This window comes from Balaenoptera physalus (genome assembly GCF_965194825.1).
Source record: "Balaenoptera physalus genome assembly, chromosome: 1".
Taxonomy (NCBI): Eukaryota; Metazoa; Chordata; class Mammalia; order Artiodactyla; family Balaenopteridae; genus Balaenoptera; species Balaenoptera physalus.
This window is the reverse complement of record NC_138882.1, coordinates 35,650,526-35,662,910: the sequence shown is the minus strand read 5'-3', so window position 1 is coordinate 35,662,910 and position 12,385 is coordinate 35,650,526. Positions and strand designations below refer to the sequence as shown.

The following is a 12,385-nucleotide window of genomic DNA, read 5'->3' as shown; positions in this document are numbered from 1 at the left end:
CCACCCAAAATGGCATTTTGGAACAGAAATCAGCGAAACACTTATTATGTGATAACCTTGATTCTGTTTTAATTCTAACACAATATAAAAAATGTAAATAATTTGAAAACTTTGGTATTCTAAGAGGTCTTTGTATAGCGAGGAGCTCATTCAAGCTGCTTTAGGGCATAGGCAGGCTGGTGGCTGCTTTGAAACCAGAAGGCTGTTGGGACTCGGCCACTTCTCTCTCCCTGTGCGTATACCTTCTTTTCCTTATAGCCTCTGTTCACTCCCAGTTTTGCTTCCTCAAAACCTCATCTTGCACACAACTTTCATGGCCTTTCCGTTCTCTATATCTTTCCACCTCAACATCCACTGTTAACTACCTCCTCCTTCCAATAGTTTCAACCTTGGATTTCTGAAAGCAACCATCTGAGGGTCCTGGTTAATCTTCTAGCCAGGGCCGGCTAGTCTGTGAATTGGCTGCCACTGGGTCACCTTTGCCCCAGTCAGCTGTATCTAAGAAGACAGAATCACAAAGTTACAGGGGCATTGGGCAGGGAGTTTTCCTTAGAAGAAGTCTGTGGGTACAGTAAGCTTTCACTGAAGAAACACTGTACAGCTCTAGGGGAAACAAGGCAAAGGGTTTGTTACACCAGTGTGTCAGGACATGGTGATTATAACAAGCAAGGAGCACAGCAGCTGTTACACACACAGCGCTAAATATGTGAGTTTTCTTCCTGCCAGAAACTTTCCAACCCCAAACTTGTGAGGGCAGGTGGCTTCCTGAGGTTCTATTCCAGCTTTGGGTTTTCATGGAATGAACACATGCATCTGAAAGTATTCCTGGTAGTTGGGCCTTTGATGGACACCCGTTTTAGCCCTAACCCTCCAGGTGTCAGCAATAAGAAGAGGCACTGACTTCTCTGAAGTGACGCAGAGCCCTAGAGCAGAGTTGGCAGGACTAGGACAGTCTAATGGTTGACTGGGTGGACTCTGGAGCCAGACCACCTGGTGTGAATCCTGAATCCATCATTTACTAGCTATATGACCTTAGCCAAGTGTCTTTACCTCTTTGTGTCTCTTTTTCCTCATATGTTAAGTAAGGGTAATAATTATCTTTAAACGGTTGTGGCAGAGATTAAATGAGTTGACACACACAAAGCCCTCATGGCACCATAACAATACGCAATAAACATAAGTTATTGTATTATTAAAACTTCCAGCGGTCATCCTGATGATTGTATGCCCCTCCATGATCCTACTTCTAATTCACCTCAGAGAACTATGAGTTGTCTCCTCTTAGAATCACCGGGAAGAGAATTCACAAACACTTCAGAAAGGCCTTATTATATCCCACGGCCCGTAAAGAAGTAGAGACATTTCCCCCTGCTCATTCTGCTACAACACAATCTCATGTCTTTTTTGTGTCTCCTTGTCCTCAGAAGGAAGAAGGGCATGGCCCCTGGCCCCTTGTCCATGTGCTAAAGGGATCCACAGCTAGAGACCAGCCCTTTCCCTTTGAACAGTGGTAAGAGGGCCACGATGTTTTAGAGGCAGATGGCAGCAGCTGGAGAGAGGGGAAGGGAAGCTTGATATGTCCAAACTTGCCCCTTCAGGGGCCACGGTCTCTCATCTTTCCTCTTACAACATTCCTTCTAAAGAATTTTTAGCTTAAACTTAATGATGAAATCCTGTCCCTGGATGAAATCAACCATCCTTATCATGACAGAAAAATGCAAATATCTGGTATTTTTCCATTACACATAGAGGAAACATAGGGAGTCTTAAAAGAGAAATGTTTGGGTGTTTTAATCCTTTCTTCAAAATGTTTCATTCCTCTCCTTTTAGAAGATGATGACGTTCTCCAAGCATTTCAACCAGGTTTGTGAAAGTCTCACTCCTGCTCACACGAATCACATCTGCATATGCAAAAATACAGACAGAGGAACACACAAACGTGATTTTATACGCGTTCAAACACACAGGTATCTACAAAATGGCACTCACACATGCCTGTCTACACACACACCACACACACACACACGTACCTGCAAACATTCAGGTTCACAATAGATGGCTACACTACACCCTAACACATACATATGAACAAATAGAAACTAGTAAATAGAGCCATTTCTGCAGTGTTGTTGCCATATACAAGCATACTTCATTTTATTGTGCTTAACTTTATTGCATTTGCAGATATTGCATTTTTCACAAATTGAAGGTTTGAGGCAACCCTGCACTGAGCAAGTCTATCAGCACCATTTTTCCAACAGCATTTGCTCACTTCATGTCTCTGTGTCACATTCTGGTAATTCTCTCAATATTTCAAACTTTTTCATTATCACTATATTTGTTATGATGATGTGTGATCAGTGGTCTTTGATGTGACTGCTACTACTCACTAAAGCCTCAGATGATGCTTAGCATTTTTTTAGCAATAAAGTATTTTTTAATTGAGGTATGTACTTTTTTAGACCTAATGCACACTTAATAGACTACAGTATAGTGTAAGCATAACTTTTATATGCACTGGGAAACCAAAAAATTTGTGTGACTCACTTTATTGTGATATTCATTTTATTGCAGTGGTCTGGAACCCAGCCTGCACTATCTCCAAGGTCTGCCTGTACTGACACGGAGTGCATATACACATGCATCTTTGGTGTGGCTACTTCACTACCAGGTTTGGGGATAGGAAAGAGAATTGCATCTTTTCAGGGAGGATCAGAAATCTAGCTGAATTCCTAAACCTGCTGGGTTCCCCATCTCCTCCTTCTGTCCTTGGCTCTCAAGGGAAATGACTGAGTTTTGAACGGAACTGGGGCTGGAGGATTATTCCAACTCAGAATAGTGGATCCTTGAACATGGGCCCTTGAGAGAGTCCAATGGAGTCTAAGTAATGTCCACTATGAAAAGAGAAATGAATAACTCCACCACTGAAAACAAGTGTCCAGAAAACAGCAAGTTTATCCTGTACTAGAGCCAAGGAGCAACCAGGTGCCAATTACATCCCTGGGGGAAGGGAAGGGCAATGCAAGCACAGACTGTGCCCTGTTGTAGGAGAGAGACCGGAGGCAGGAAGGGAGGAAAATCTGAATCTATAAGCTTTCTTTTTATATAAACCAGACTCATAAGTTTTCTTTATTTCAGCTGGAACTCACATCACAGCTGCCCTATTTACTTACCTACCGGCTGCATTCCTTAGAACCAGTTTTTTTCCTGTTCAAATGGAAACCAGGCAGAATTGGGAAAATATTTCTTCAGCCAGCTCCTCAGCATTGCTGTCTGAGGGAGACCATCTGACCCAGATGCCCTTCAAGTAAGTAAATACAGTTTTGCCCTCTCCCTGAGCAGAGGAGAGTGTACGAAAAAGGCAGAGAAAACGTTGGGTTCCAGAGGTGGGCTGATGCTGGGGTTGTTCTATACTGACTTCCCTCAGGTCCGTGGAGTCCAGTGGTGTGCTGGTAAATGTTTAACAACCAATTCTTGGGGCCGGAAGGGGGGCTGATTCGTAGTGCCTGCTGATTTCCATGGCCTATTTGGAACTACCAAAAGTGAAGTCCCTGAACATGGAGTTGGGAAGAGATGTGCACTGGCACTCCATTTCGTAATATTTCTACCATCTGATACAATAGATGTACGTAACCTCCAGAACGTAAGTAATTATAAAACGCAGTAAGATAATTAGTGAGTGATGAGTGTTGAGTATTTATTACCTTTGTTTTTGTTTTCTTTTGTTTTCGTTTTTTGGTTTCTTGGTTTTTTTGGCCGAGCCACACAGCTTGGGGAATCTAAGTTCCCTGACCAGAGATCGAACTTGGGCCCTGGCAATGAAAGAGCCAAGTCCTAACCACTGGACTGCCAGGGAATTCCCACCTTTGTTTTTAATATGATGTAATTGTCAGTTTTTATAATTTAATTTCAAATGATGTAGAATGCCTTTAACAACCTGCTCACAAAGTTCTGGAAAATTGAACAGTTAGTTCTTGCAGGCCAGTGTGGGCTGCCTTTAGGGCACCACCGCTGGGATCACTCTGTTACTTAGAGTCAGGGAATAAATGCATTGGTGTTAAAACCACTCCCACTAGAAGCAAAGGCCACATCACCGGGGGAGAGGTTTAGAGTGGGTTCCATTTCCTTAAGGAGGTTCGGTCTTCAGAAGACAGAACAGACAACTGCTTGGGGGAGAACAGAGGTTGAAAAACACCATGTGGGTTTTTTGCTGTTGTTCTGCCCACTATGAGTGTTTGACACATGGGTCAGGGGGTTCCACCTTACCCAGGCAGCTCCTAATTGTATGTGCTTCCACTTACGTAGTTGAGATAGCTTGATAACTTCTAGTTTTATTCCCTTAAGATCCATGTGCTCTAAGGATAGCTCTCTGGCTGGAGTTCCCCAGCATTATCTGGGTCTCAGACCTTTGCCATTTTAGCTGGAGGATCCTGGAGGTGTCTGTGGCTATGTGCTTTTCCTTGTTACTTCCTGGACCCCACCTATAGGAGTTGGGATGCTACTTGTCTCCCAAAACTCTCTTGTGGGAAAACTTCATGCATAAGAGAGACAACATTTTACTCAGCTGGGGTCAAGGGAGGCTACACATCTGCCCCAGCCTCTGATCTTCTGAAAAATTGCTGAGCTTTATCCAAAGTACTCAGGTCCAGAAGTGGCAGTATAAGGAAAAAAGAGTATAAGGATTGAAACTTGAGGAGAATAATCTTATTAGTAGGGTTATAGGGCCAAGAGGTAGATTTTTTGCTGAAGGATGTACAAAATGTGCCAGGGGCAGAAGGTCAGACAGCAGACAGCTGCCTCAGAAGTGTTTAAAGTGTGGAGAGGTGGGAGTGAACAATGGTAATAGGTTTGGGTCTTCCATTTTAGGGTTGTCTCTGGTGGCCGCCTGCCGGCACAGTCAGTCTCACAATTCTTCACACTCATCAGCATCTTAGCTACAATGGCCCTGAAATTTAATGACGCTCATTCCCCTCCTGTCTTCATGTCCCTCCTAACCCAGGGGGGATTCTATGGTCCTTCAGTGTAATCACCCCTTGTGTATGTCTTTGTCTTTCTCCAACATGCTTTAATGAGGTTCAGTACTGCCTGGAGATCCAGCTATACTTCCCTAGTAAATTCACTCCCCAGTTCCCGACTGCAGTGGATGTATAGCCCCTGCTCCTATTGAGTCAGGTCCCTCTCCAAACGTTGGGCTGATCCCATCTCCCCCTGTCTACTAAAGACCTTTGTCCTGCAGTTCTCCCCTCTCTCTCCTGAAACATCAATTATTTCCTCTCTACTTGATCAAAACTCTAAATTTCTTATAAAACTCTCTCTCTCTTTCTCTCAGTACTTCTTCTTCCTCTGCTTCAGGCCAGAAGCTGCAGAGGGCAGAAGGGATGGTGATCAGCTTATATTCTATGTTCCCACCTTGTGCATCTCCTCATTTTCCCCTCCCTCACTAGGCTGCCTCGTTCTCCAAGGCCGTTGCTCAAGGAGAGAGAGGAGATGCAAGGAGCAGGCAATTCTTACTTGACTGGTACTGTTTCGTATAGTGCTGATATCTTCTGGCCTTAGTGGATGTTTAAAGCTGACTTTCTTCACTTGGGTCTAACATATGTTTCTTGGTGATGCCCCTGTTGTGGTCCTTTGATGGCAGCTTCCTTGATACAAACCATGCCTTTCCTCTGGCTGCCCATTTACCATTCCTCCCTTAGCTCATGGGTATCTTTTTGGTCTACACCACACATACTCTTGTTGGGGCTCCAAAGTTCTTCTGGGAAGTCATCATGGGCAGGGTCTCTATATAAAGTCACAGATCACCATCCTTATTCCAGACTCCTATCAGCATTTTGGTCCTACTATCATGAGAGCACAGCTGCTTCCCAACACAGCCTTCTCTACTCCACTATGCCAAGGCACTAGCCAGTCACAATCTCTTTATTACCTTTACAGGCATGGGCCCAGCACCAGTCTATTATGTCTATTATATTCTTCAAGTGATCCCTTAAGACCTAATCACCTTGTTTGATGTGAAGGGCAAGCTTCTCCTCCCCACCTCCAAAACACTTCTATAACTTTCTCCAAAAAAATCAAATCACCTCCCCTTCAACTTCAATCACAACCCTTTAATACCCTTAAGGTTGTTGATGTGCTTAGAATTGCAAAATGGGTTTTAAGATATCTCCTTTGCAAATCCTGTATAGATGGTTTAGCACCTCACTCTGGAATGTGGAGTCACTTTGCACCCATGGCTTTGTGCAAAGCCTTTGGGCTCTCAGTCAAGACAGGGAGAAAGAATTGTATTTTAGCATCTCGTTACACAATATCCATATCTGTCTGTAACTAAATCCACATGATGTCGCATTATATAAAGCTCGCTGGTTGAGAAAGAAAAGACAACACAAACTGAGTAGTGAGAGTAACTGTAAAGTCTCTGACTTTGTCTGCTCGGGCTGCTATAACAACAGAACACTGCAGCCTGGGTTGGCTTGTAACAACAGATTTTATTTCTCAGTTGTGGAGGCTGGGAAGTCGGAGATCAGGGTGCTGGCAGATTCGGTGTATAGTGAGAGCCCACTTCCTGGTTCAGAGATAACAACCTTCTCACTGTGTCTTCACAAGGCAGAAGAGGTGAGGGAGTTCTCTGGGGTCTCTTTTAAAAAGACACTAATCTCGTTCATGAGGGTTCCACTCTCATGACCTTCTTATCTCAGGCCCCACCTCCTAACACCATCGCATTGAGAGTCAGGATTTCAACATATGCATTTGTGGGGATACAAACATTCAGTCTGTAGCAGCCATTTTCATGGTGGACCACCAGAGCAAAGGGGCATGGACATCCTCCAATTTCTGTTTCTCCTGAGATCTGGCCATTAATCTCTTCCTGGGTTCCTCCATACATTTCTTGAGGCAACTTGAATGGGCCTCTTTTCCTTGCCTTCAAAAGCCCATCCAGGGAACTTTCCAAAACTAGATTTGCTTCTCATCAAATACTTCTCTGTAGGACTGCTCCCCCAGCAACCCCTGATTTCATCTCATTCAGTCCTGCCCTCCAAAGCCAGGCCAGGGGACAACCAAGGAGGCATCAAACACAGGAGCTAAAACCTGAAACCAACAACAACACAGCAACTTTTCAGGGCTCCAACAGGCTGGTTAGAACCTCTTTGCCTAGTATTTCCTGATTACTTGATAGGAAACCACTATCTCCAAGTGACACTCAAGGGCAGGGGCAGGAACCTTCTGGAGGATGGTGAAACAAGAGGAGCATGTCTTCCCCCAGGCTGTCCTCCCAGAAGGCTTTCCTAAAATGCATTTCATTTCCTGAGTTAGAGTAGATACTAAGTTCTTTCTTGGGACAAGCGTTAGTTTCTCCTTGCAGGCCAGAAAGATGCTGCTTGTTCCTCAGACCCTTTTCTACTTTTTATATTTTCTTCTTTTTCCTCCTCTCTTTGGTGGCATTAACCCCTGACTCTACTCAACGGTCTTTAGCAGTTTTTGTCTTTTCTAGTCTTCTTCTTGATGGGAAAGTATTTTCCCTGCCTGTCTATATCTAGCTTTTTTGTTCTTGATGGTTTACTACGGACATTTATCCTTTTATTATCTTTTCCCTGTTGTGTTTTTGTTCCTTTGAAGGTCTTAGCTTTTATTTGCCTTTACTTTTCATACATATGTTTACTTTTTGTACATAATTTTACTTTGTTTCCTTGTAAAATATTTAATTTTTATTTAAAACATTCTTAAATACCTAATTTTAAAAATAATAATTCTTAAGGTTTGGTTTATTTATTTATTTATTTTTTTTCTGTTTTATCCTTTTCCAACTTCTGTTCCTGGCTTTAAATTTTTTATTTTAATTTTCATCTCTTCCTCTGTTTTTTAAATTTATGTTTAGTTTTATGATTTGTTTCTATCATAGCCTGCAAGAGGGGTGGGTGCAGGAATGATAGCAACTGGAAGAGGCCACACAATGCAAGGGGATGATGGGCCACCTTCCTCCTGTCCTTCGGAGCTACTCTGCAGGCACCCTCAGAGGCTCCTGAAATGACTCCCCATCACTCAGGACAAATGTAATTGACATTTATCCTGCTTTGGGGCAGCCCAGCATCTTTTGAGTACTCTTTTGTGGCATCTTTAAGGTATCAGCTTTCTTCTTCACACTTGTCACCACAGTGCTATAAAACCCAGGATGCTCTCCACTGGGGCACCACATCCATGTTCCAGGCAGGAGGAAGGAGGGAGGGGTTGAGTCTGTGGGAAGGAAACACAAGTTTCTCCATGAATTCCCTATACTCTTCTGCTTATGTCTCATTGGCTAGAACTGTGCATCCCTAGCTCTGAGGGAGTCTGGGGTAGTGAGAATAATATAGAACTCTCTAACTTTGTCAAAGCCTTTACTTTTTTTTTTTCTTAAAATAATCTCAAATTTAGAGAAAAGTTGCAAGTATGGTATAAAAACCTCTTTTCCCTGAACTGCTGAGAGTAAGTTGCCAACTGATGCCTCAGCATCCCTGAAAAATTTAATGTGTGTTTCCTACAAAAAAGGGATATTCTCCTACATATTGTATAACTACAACACAACCATGGAAATTAGAAAATTGACATTGGTGTAGTACCACCTTTTAATCCCTAGATATCATTAATGTTTTGCTATTTGTCCCAAGAATCGCCTTTATACCAAAAGTATCCCTTTTGGAATCACATGTTGCATTTAGTTGCTGCTTCTCTTTAGTCTCTTCCATCTGAACCAATTCCTCAGTTTTTCCCTGACTTTCATGACTTTGACTCTTTCGAAAATTACAGGCTAATTATTTTGTAGATGTCCCTCATTGCTTCCTCCTGATTATTTTCAGGTTATGCATCTTTAGCAGGAATATCACAGGAGTGACCTGTGTTTTTTTCATTGCACCCTAATAGGTGAGGCTTGATATCAGTTTATCCTGTTACTGAAGAGGCTTTCATTACTTACGTTGGTGTCTGTTGGGCTTCTCCACTATGACATTTTTCTTTTTTCCTTTGTAACTAAAAAGTATTTTATAGGCAGTGCTTTGAAACTACTTAGATATCCCATTCTTCATCAAACATTTAATTAATTTAGACCAGGAGTCAACAAACTCTTTGTGTAAAGGGCCAGAGATATTACTATCTAGTAAATATTTTCAGATTTGCAGGCCAGGAAGCCAAGTTGAGGATATTATGTAGGTACTTTCATAATGAGAGGAAAAAAATTTTTCCAGAACATTTTCACTGATGAAATTAAAAATATAATTATTGAGTACAATTTTTTTTGTAGTGCAGATCTCCTAATGAGAATAGAATTCTTTTGGGGGTGGGGGGAAGATTAGACTTAACTGGGGTCAAGGTCAGTGTTCCCAACTAACAAATTGATTGCAAATGTTCCTCTGCAAAAATCATTCTGAGCCTGTGGGCCATACAGAAACAGACAGAGGGTTGGATTTGGTCCACAGGCCATCGTCTGCTAACTGATGGACTTGTCTTTTACTCAATGGGTTACATTCTGTTGCTAACATGAATTTTGATGTTGAAATTTTCTCTGAGTTGACTGGTACAAGCTCCTTCAAGCTGGCCTCTGTGTCCTTTTGCCACATCCCCATCATACTTTGAGCACTTCCTTGCCTTTGGCACAAGGTGTTCTAGGCTCCTTTTGCATGTTCTCTGCCCCAGCCTTGAAAGCAACCATATCTTCACAGAGCCCTAGTGTCTTTCAGCGCGGAGTGATACTCAGAAGCTGAGCTCTGGGTGCCAGGGATGCTCATTGCTCCTGGGTGTTACTCTTCCCAGGCCCTCTCAGGGGGCAGAGCTAGGATATACATGTGTGTTTACCAATGCCTCCAATTCCAATCTAATACCACAGGGGTGTTTCTACTCTTTCTCCCTTTCCACACTTGCAACTTCTTTTTCTGACAGAGAGAAACCTGGCTCCTACTATAATTAAAATACTTTGTCATTTAATCAATGCCCCCTGTAAGTAACCACCTTCCCATTCCCGTTCCCAGCCCTGCCCCTTACTGATGCTCTCTTCATCTTGCTCAGGCTCTGATAACCTTCTCTGGACCACACTTGTGTGTGGAGGTCAGGTCATCATGCCCAGGCTCTGACTCCCATGGCAAGCTGCCCTTTTACTTGGAACCTCTACTCACCTGTTTGGGCTGACAGCCCAGGATGGATGCTACATTTTCACTGTTCACATCATGAATGTCTTCCTCACACCCCTCCCCTTGGACTCCAACACCTTTTCTGGGCTATCCCCACATGGATACCCTTCTCACTTTGGTTGGGCGCTGACCCCCCACATCAGCATTCCCCCTACTTGTGTGGATGCCTTGCTACTCTGCTCTGGCTCTGACACCACATGCCAGATCGCTCCTCTCCATGGATGCCTACCTTGCTCTGCCTTACCTAACAGCTTCAGGACTGAATTGATCAGGAAGGGGAAGGAGTAAGACTGCTTTTAAAAGTCTTTACATAGTTACTGAGATTTTTTTTTTGAGATATAATAATAGCTAATGCTCATGGTGCTTACTGGGTGCTGGGCATTGTTCTAAACACTGTATACTGAACTCAGATAATTCTCACAGCCTCTATAGGAGGTTGTATAATTATAATCTCTAGGTCATAAATAAGGAAATTGAGGCACAGAGAGGTTTAGTGACTTGTCCAAGGTCACTCATCTCATAAGTGGCGGAACCAGGACTCAGGCAAATAAGTTCACCACACACCACAAGCAAAACTCTTCAGATACAGTTAAGCTCCACAGTGAACTGTCCCTGTTTTCATTCCTTTTCTTGTGTTTCCCAGAGAAAACACTACAGTCATTTGGTGTAAGTTATTCCTATGCATATATTTGTACTTTCATTATACATATAGTATAACTTTGCATGCTTTTGAATTTTATGAATATTATACTGAATGCATTACTTTGCAAATTTCTTTTTTTTTCTATCTACTTCATGATTTTAAGATTTATCCTTATTGCAATGCATAGCTTTAGTTCATTCCTTGAAATTGCTATATAATATGTTGTATGAATATACCACAATTTATTTATCCAAATACTGTGGGTGGACAATTTAGGTTGTTCACAATTTTCCACTATTAAAAGCATTGCTGGAATTTCCCTGGTGGCGCAGTGGTTAAGAATCCACCTGCCAATGCAGGGGACACAGGTTCGAGCCCTGGTCTGGGAAGATTCCACATGCCAGGGAGCAACTAAGCCATGCACTACAGCTACTGAGTCTGCTCTCTAGAGCCCGTGAGCCACAACTACTGAGCCCGCATGCTGCAACTACTGAAGCCCACATGCCTAGAGCCCGTGTTCCCCAACAAGAGAAGCCACCGCAATGACAAGCCTGCACACCGCAATGGAGTAGCCCCTGCTCGCCGCAACTAGAGAAAGCCTGTGCACAGCAACAAAGACCCAACACAGCCAAAAATAAATAAATAAATAAATAAACAAAAATAAAAGCATTATTGAAATAAACATTTCTGTCTTTTTATGCAATTGTGCAAGTTTCTTTAGAATATGTGCTTAGCAGTGGAATAAGCTATGTGCATCTTCAACTATGCCTAAGTATTTTTCCAAAATGGTTTTACTAGTTTACATTCCAACTAGGGGTGACTGAGTTCACGTTTTTTCACTTCCTTGCCAGTGTCTAGTATTGTCAGATTTTTAAAATTTTTCTAGTCTGATGGGTATAAATATTCTTATTAATTTTCTAATTTACATGTCCCTGATTACTAGTGAAGTTGAGACAATTTTCATAAATATACAGAATTTGGGCTTTTCTCTTTGGTGAATTATCTGTTCACATCATCTGTCTATTGAGTTTATAATTTTCTTACTGTTTGAGGAATTTTTCAAAGTATAAAATGGATGCAAATTCTTTGCTTAGTTATAATTTCTCCTGTTGTGTGGCTTGTTTTCTTCATTTAATAGATGGTATTTTTGTTGCGCAGAAGATTATAATTTTCAGGCAATCAAATTGATTACTTTTTTATGGTTTACATTCTTTGCATGTTGTTTAAAAATGTCTTCCCTATGGGCTTCCCTGGTGGCACAGTGGTTGAGAATCTGCCTGCCAATGCAGGGGACACGGGTTTGAGCCCTGGTCTGGGAAGATCCCACATGCTGCGGAGCAACTAGGCCCATGAGCCACAACTACTGAGCCTGCGCGTCTGGAGCCTGTGCTCTGCAACAAGAGAGGCCGCGATAGTGAGGGGCCCGCACACCGCGATGAAGAGTGGCCCCCGCTCGCCGCAACTAGAGAAAGCCCTTGCACAGAAACGAAGACCCAACACAGCCAAAAATTAATTAATTAATTAATTAATTTAAAAAAAAATGTCTTCCCTACACAAAAGGCATAAAGATATATCTGTATTTTCTTTT

General features: G+C 42.5%; 1 long non-coding RNA gene across 6 annotated transcripts in view; it reads left to right on the top strand.

Annotated features, from left to right (window-relative positions):
• LOC309646478 overlaps window positions 1-11,463 on the top strand; it is a 47,983-nt gene extending 36,520 nt beyond the window's left edge. For 2 of the 6 annotated variants that reach the window (XR_014255389.1, XR_014255393.1), the window contains 2 exons: window positions 3,139-3,307; window positions 11,157-11,463. This is a non-coding gene — a long non-coding RNA (uncharacterized lncRNA). Of the gene's footprint in view, window positions 1-2,574; window positions 2,672-3,138; window positions 3,308-11,156 lie in introns of all 6 variants that reach the window. The other 4 variants (XR_014255390.1, XR_014255391.1, XR_014255392.1 and 1 more) reach the window with 4 other exon arrangements.
• The last annotated feature ends 922 nt before the right edge of the window (window positions 11,464-12,385 follow it).